This window comes from Carcharodon carcharias, chromosome 9 (assembly GCF_017639515.1).
Source record: "Carcharodon carcharias isolate sCarCar2 chromosome 9, sCarCar2.pri, whole genome shotgun sequence".
In the NCBI taxonomy this organism is placed as follows: domain Eukaryota; kingdom Metazoa; phylum Chordata; class Chondrichthyes; order Lamniformes; family Lamnidae; genus Carcharodon; species Carcharodon carcharias.
Genome location: NC_054475.1, coordinates 104,058,513 through 104,065,971, shown reverse-complemented (window position 1 = coordinate 104,065,971; position 7,459 = coordinate 104,058,513). Strand labels below are relative to the sequence as shown.

Below are 7,459 nucleotides of genomic sequence, written 5' to 3'. Positions count from 1 at the left end.
CACTCCCCTCTCTCCCCCCACTGCCCTCTCTCCCCCCACTCCCCCATCCTCTCCCTTTTCCCCCACTCCCCCCTCCCCCCCATCCTGTCCCTTTTCCCCCCAGCCTCCCCCATCCTCCCCCCACTCCCCTCATCCTCCCCATATACTCCCCCTTCTCCCCCATATCCTTCCCCTTCTCCTCCCCCTTCTCCCCCCATATCCTCCCCCTTCTCCCCCCCCATATCCTTCCCCTTCTCCTCCCCCTTCTCCCCCCATATCCTCCCCCTTCTCCCCCCATATCCTCCCCCTTCTCCCCCATATCCTCCCCCTTCTCCCCCCATATCCTCGCCCTTCTCCCCCATATCCTCGCCCTTCTGTCCCCATATCCTCGCCCTTCTGCCCCCATATCCTCCCCCTTCTGCCCCCATATCCTCCCCCTTCACCCTCCATCCTCCACCTTCCCCCCCATCCTCCCCCTTTCCCCCGATCCTCCCCCTTCTCCCCCCATATCCTCCCCCTTTCCCCCCCTCCTCCCCCTTCCCCCCCATCTTCCCTCTTCTCCCCCTATCCTCCCCCTTCTCCTCCCCCATCTCCTCCCCCCATCCCCTCCCCCTTCTCCCCCTATCCTCCCCCCATCTCCTCCCCCTTCTCCCCCCATCTCCTCCCCCTTCTCCCCCCATCCTCCCCCCATCTCCTCCCCCTTCTCCCCCCATCTCCTCCCCCTTCTCCCCCCATCTCCTCCCCCTTCTCCCCCCATCTCCTCCCCCTTCTCCCCCCATCTCCTCCCCCTTCTCCCCCCATCTCCTCCCCCTTCTCCCCCCATCTCCTCCCCCTTCTCCCCCCATCTCCTCCCCCTTCTCCCCCCATCTCCTCCCCCTTCTCCCCCCATCTCCTCCCCCTTCTCCCCCCATCTCCTCCCCCTTCTCCCCCATCTCCTCCCATCTCCTCCCCCTTCTCCCCCCATCTCCTCCCCCTTCTCCCCCCATCTCTCCCCCTTCTCCCCCCATCTCCTCCCCCTTCTCCCCCCATCTCCTCCCCCTTCTCCCCCCATCTACTCCCCCTTCTCCCCCCATCTACTCCCCCTTCTCCCCCCATCTACTCCCCCTTCACCCCCCATCTACTCCCCCTTCACCCCCCCATCCTCCACTTCTCCCCCATATCCTCCCCTTCCCCCCATCTTCCCTCTTCTCCCCCCCTCCTCCCCATTCTCCCCCATCCTCCCCCTTCTCCGCCCATCCTCCCCTTCTCCCCCCCTTCTCCCTCCATCCTCCCCCTTCTCCCCCCATCCTCCCCCTTCTCCCCCTATCCTCCCCTTCTCCCCCATCTCCCCCCATCCTCCCCCATCTCCCCCCATCCTCCCCCATCTCCCCCTTCTCCGCCCATCCTCCCCCTTCTCCGCCCTTCTCCCCCCATCCTCCCCCCATCCTCCCCCTTCTCCCCCCATCCTCCCCCTTCTACCCCCATCCTCCCCCCATCCTCCCCCTTCTCCCCCCATCCTCCCCCATCTCCCCCATCCTCCCCCCTTCTCCCCCCATCCTCCCCCTTCTCCCCCCTTCTCCCCCTTCTCCCCCCTTCTCCCCCCATCCTCCCCCTTCTCCCCCCAATCCCCCATCTCCCCCATCCTCCCCCCATCCTCCCCCATCCTCCCCCTTCTGCCCCCATCCTCCCCCTCTCCCCCCATCCTCCCCCTCTCCCCCCATCCTCCCCCTCTCCCCCCATCCTCCCCCTCTCCCCCCATCCTCCCCCTATCCTCCCCCTTCTCCCCCCATCCTCCCCCTTCTCCCCCCATCCTCCCCCATCTCCCCCCAATCCCCCATCTCCCCCCATCCTCCCCCTTCTGCCCCCATCCTCCCCCTTCTGCCCCCATCCTCCCCCTCTCCCCCCATCCTCCCCCTTTCCCCCCATCCTCCCCCTCTCCCCCCATCCTCCCCCTTTCCCCCCCATCCTCCCCCTTTCCCCCCCATCCTCCCCCTTTCCCCCCCATCCTCCCCCTCTCCCCCCCATCCTCCCCCTCTCCCCCCATCCTCCCCCTCATCCTCCCCCTCTCCCCTCGTCCTCCCCCTTTCCCCCCATCCTCCCCTTCTCCCCCATCCTCCCACTTTTTCCCCCAATCCCCCCCATTCTCCCCCTATTCCCCCAATCCCCCCATCTCCCTCTTCTCCCCAATCCCCCCAATCTCCCTCTTCTCCCCCAATCCCCCCCATCTCCCTCTTCTCCCCCAATCCCCCCCATCTCCCTCTTCTCCCCCAATCCCCCCCATCTCCCTCTTCTCCCCTAATCCCCCCCATCTCCCTCTTCTCCCCTAATCCCCCCCATCTCCCTCTTCTCCCCTAATCCCCCCCATCTCCCTCTTCTCCCCTAATCCCCCCCATCTCCCTCTTCTCCCCTAATCCCCCCCATCTCCCTCTTCTCCCCTAATCCCCCCCATCTCCCTCTTCTCCCCTAATCCCCCCCATCTCCCTCTTCTCCCCTAATCCCCCCCATCTCCCTCTTCTCCACTAATCCCCCCCATCTCCCTCTTCTCCCCTAATCCCCCCCATCTCCCTCTTCTCCCCTAATCCCCATCTCCCTCTTCTCCCCTAATTCCCCCCATCTCCCTCTTCTCCCCCAATCCCCCTCCATCTCCCTCTTCTCCCCCAATCCCATCTCCCCCAATCCCCCCATCTCCCTCTTCTCCCCCAATCCCATCTCCCCCAATCTCCCCATCTCCCATCTCCCCCAATCCCCATCTCCATCTCCCCCAACCCCCCATCTCCATCTCCCCCAACCCCCCATCTCCATCTCCCCCAACCCCCCATCTCCCCCAACCCCCCCACAATCCCCCATCTCCCCCCACAATCCCCCATCTCCCCCCACAATCCCCCATCTCCCCCCACAATCCCCCATCTCCCCCCACAATCCCCCATCTCCCCCCAATCCCACAATCCCCCATCTCCCCCCAATCCCCCATCTCCCCCCAATCCCACAATCCCCCATCTCCCCTTCTCCCCCCATCTCCCCCCAATCCCCCATCTCCCCTTCTCCCCTCATCTCCCACATCTCCCCCTTCTCACCCAATCCCCCCCATCTCCGCCCCATCTCCCATCTCCCCAATTCCCCCATCTCTCACTTCTCCCCCAATCCCCCCATCTCCCTCTTCTCCCCTATTCCCATCTCCCCCCAATACCCCCATCTCCCCCAATACCCCCCTCCCCCCCACCTCCCCCCAATATCCCCTCCCCCACCTCCCGCCAATACACCCCTCCCCCATCTCCCCCCAATACCCCCCTCTCCCCCCCCCCTTCCCCCCCATTGTTTATTTACCATCATACCTTTTATTCTACTTAGCCAATCAACCTTAGCCATCTCTCCCGTCATAACCATGTAATTGGCTTTAACTTCAAGATTCATTTTTGGATCTGGAGTATGTCACTTTCAAACTTAATATGGAATTCAATCGTATTGTGTTCACTTTTTCCCCTGAGAATCTTTTACTATAAGATTACTAATTAAATTGCCTCATTGCATAATCTAAGATCTAAAATAACTTTATCCATAGTCAGTTCCACAATGTATTGTTCCAGGAAACTGAAGGCAAAGAATTCTACAAATTTATCTGAGAGACTATCTTTGCCAATTTGATTAGTCCAGTCTAAATGAAGATTGAATTCTTATCACTGGAGTGTTTTTGACAGTCAGTGCATCCCTGCTGATTGACTCAAAAACAAAATCCTGGAGGCAATTTGAACTTAATTATTACATTGCCTTTGCTACAGGACTTAAGTTGTCTTGCTCAGCTTCATAGAAAATATCAGTACCATACCTTTACAATATGCATTTTTAGTATTAGCTAAGTATTGAGACATTGTTAGCTGCTTCTGGAAATAATTACTTTTGTCTTGAGGAACTGTTTATAAGTAATGGAGGATTATATGGCTGTTTGTCATTGACTTGTCAACAGAAACTTATCAAAATGATTTGACAAATGCATCAAGTCCAAGGGATGGATACATGAAAGGGTTATGATGGCCATTCACTGTATTACAATCCCCATACCAACCAATAACTTTCAAAAAGAGATTAATTTCCCAGCGACTGATGGAAAGAATCACATGACAAGATTTCACATTTTAAGACTTTTACTGTGACAATCTAAAATCAATCTAAACTAAACATTTCTTAGTAGGCAACTAATATTCTAAACTACAGAAAGGCTACTTTCCCCATTAATGAATTAACACAACCAAAATCCCCTTGCCATGTTTATAGCTTACACCACAATCTCAGTAGATACGTAACCTTGTTGATAAAGCCTCAAACACCTCCTGTCTATCCAACAGGCTCATGTCTTTCAATGGATCTTGAAACTCATTCACTCAATCTCCTGAGAATCATTCAGTAGCAAGGCATCCTCTGGCGACTCCTTGGTTTTTAAATATCTACAGGTCTCATCTTTTCAAACAGGCAATCTGTTTTCACCAGCATTCTGTTTGGTGGCTAACACAAAAAGGTTCTTCCCGCTGCCTTGCATAGCAGCAGCTGTTTTCAGTCTTCCTCTCCACCTCTCTCAACTCCTCTATAGTGTTAAATTGTCTGACATCCAGTACGAAATGGACAGAAATTTTCTCCAATTAAATATTGGGAAGACTAAAGTTATTGACTTCGGTCTGAGCTCCAAACTCTGTTCCTAGCTACCAACTCCATCCCTCTTCCTGGTAACTGTCCCCAATAAACCAGAGATAAAAACAAAAAAACTGCGGATGCTCTGTTCACAACATTGTTATAATTGAATGACATGAGCTTCCAACTGAGATATCTGTGTCATCAATAATCCTGCCTATTTCCACCTCCGTAACATTATCCAACCTCGCCCATGATTTAGATCACCTTCTGCTGAAACTCTAATGCCTTTCTTACCCCTAGATGACTATTCCACTGCACTCCCGGCCGGCAGCCCCCATTCCCAACTCCTCAGATGCAGCCTAGGAACACACGCAGCACTCCACTTTGTACGAACATGGGTGGGAGTGAAAACTGCCCTTTTCATCTGCAATGCTATTACAATGCAACAATGACACTTAAGATTTTTCTCTTTTTTTATCTCTCCAGTCAATCTATTTGCACTTTCTACAATCGCCACTCTAACTAGCAACAAGGGGTGCATGAGAACAGTTAGTTACGTCTTTTGTAGACTAAATGTTTTCCTGAAACAAAGGCTGGTTATTGCTTTTTCTAACCGAATTTGACCTCACATCGCATTGTATGCTGACTTGGCTCTCTTAAAAGCTCTTTTTCTTCGAAATGATTGTAAGAAATGCTGCCTTTCTCATGACAACTAACTAATTCTATATTATATACAAGTCTTTAAAAAAATAAATGCACTACGTCTTAAACATTACATTCATCCAAGTTTTGCAAAGTCGTGATGTATGAGTGCCAGTGAGCAGCTGTTTCCTGGGATACTGAGGACTGCGTAGGTGTTGCATTCCCATTTCGTGCAGCGCACTGGTGCGATTCCAATGACAAAACGAGCTGTGGATAGGAGGAGGCCGGACGCCGCATCTCGGCATTCTGGAAACTGTAGTCCCGGTTTAAGGCGCGGTCGCCACCAATAAGCCGCACAACCCAGTTAAAAATCTCAGACCCTGGTACAAAACTGGGCTGCGGAGTAGATCCTGGCTATAAAGTAAATCAGACAGTCTGGGGAGTTATAACCGGAGAAAAACTACAACTCCCACAATGGGGGAGGGAACAGGGAAAGAGGGAGTGGGGGCCGCTGGGTGGGTGAGGAAACTAAACTTGATCAAAGACGGGCCTATACTCTTCAACGATTGGAGAATGAGGCTAGAACTCGATGTGTGTATGGCTGATTCTGCTGTCAGTCAGGGTAAATGGGCGGGGCCTGTGTGTCATCAGGTTCGGTTGAGCAGGTTGGTGGCTGTGGTGCGGGGTTTGCTTGGAGCGTGACGTGTTAGGTACGTACTGTCTATGTCTCTCCCTCTTTGTCTTCATTAATGAAAGTCTAAAGACTATTTTATTTATCTCTGAAGCGTTTTAATGTCGCAGCTGAATGGGTTTCCAAGGTGCCTCTTCTTGTACTGATGATTATTTTTTGCTGCAACATCACTCATTTGGTACCTTTTCTTTTCCACCCTCACATTCTCGTTTCCATGGAAACTCTCTGGGATATTTAAGGGTGAATTGATCAGATGCCTTTAGCAACCTCATTTCGCTGATCCAGTATTATCTAAAAACAAACAAAAAAAACCTTGTTAGTAAGAAACCATAAGTAAAACAACGCGCGTCCCATATTTTTACTTGATTCTCTTTTCATTTTCTGCGATTGTGATTACATTTGTTGGCCTGACTCTCGTGTGATGTTACAGACAAGGTTTGTCAGTATCTTGTTTAAAATATTTAGTTGTGGGTTTTTAAAAATTCCTTTTTTTGCAGAGTAGCTGTTTTATGGACTCGAGAGTTGACACTGGAACCATTGCTCCAATAGAATGAGCTGTGGCATTAAACTATTAAGTACATAGAGCATTGCAGGGTTAAATATGCTTTATTTTTTCAAATTCTGTAATATGTGTGCCTAATTCTAGTTTAATATTTGAGCAAGGAATGAAAATTGCTTGCTGTGAGATTATTGTCTCACTCCTTTATTCATGGGAATCTACTCGGAATGTAGCTTTTATGTGTAGCTGCAGAGGTGAAGGTTGAATGTTTTCAGAGGAAAAAGGATGGGCAAGGGGATGGGTAGGGGATGCATAGTTCTTATGAAGACCTCTGAATACCCAGAAGATGGCACAGCCACGCCAGAGAGCAGGCCCAATTTAAACAGAATTACCTGGAAAAACTCAGCAGGTCTGGCAGTTGAAGGGTCATGAGGACTCAAAATGTCAACTCTTTTCTTCTCCGCCGATGCTGCCAGACCTGCTGAGTTTTTCCAGGTAATTCTGTTTTTGTTTTGGATTTCCAGCATCTGCAGTTTTTTTTTATTTAGGTCCAATTTAAGATAATTGTAAATTATAAATATTCCACATGTTTTTATTTTAAAATGTATAGTTATACGGCAGCTTTTAGATAGGTATCTTACAGGGAGAGTTATGAAGAATAAGCAGGAAGTAGGGTTGATGACCAAAGGAATAGTCTGAGACATAAATGTTGAGAATGCCTTTGAAAATGGGAAGGAAGTAACCGATGAGGTTGAGGAAGAGAATTGAAGTGCAAAAGTTCAGTTACTCTGTTACTGATAGTGATGTGGAGGGAGGGAAGATGAACAGGAGATCAGAGTTTTTAAATTATTTTTTATTGGAGATGTAATAGAGCATAATTAAATGGGCCTGTGGCTAAAGAAGATAGGTAGGGTGGATGGATTTGAAGATGAGCACAAAGATTTTGAAATTGGTACTTTATGAAACAGGAAAGGAATAGAAACTTTTAAGAATGTGTGTGCAGGAAAAAAAGTTCTTTAAAATTAGTTATGGTTTGTATAGATTCA

The 7,459-nt window shown here is 50.9% G+C and overlaps 1 protein-coding gene across 1 annotated transcript in view; it reads left to right on the top strand.

Annotated features, from left to right (window-relative positions):
• Positions 1-5,854: 5,854 nt before the first annotated feature.
• The window catches only part of LOC121282355 (transmembrane gamma-carboxyglutamic acid protein 3), an 88,375-nt gene continuing 86,770 nt past the window's right edge, over positions 5,855-7,459 (top strand). The window contains exon 1 of the mRNA XM_041196056.1: positions 5,855-5,933. The gene's annotated coding sequence lies outside the window, so the exon portion shown is untranslated. The remainder of the gene's footprint in view (positions 5,934-7,459) is intronic.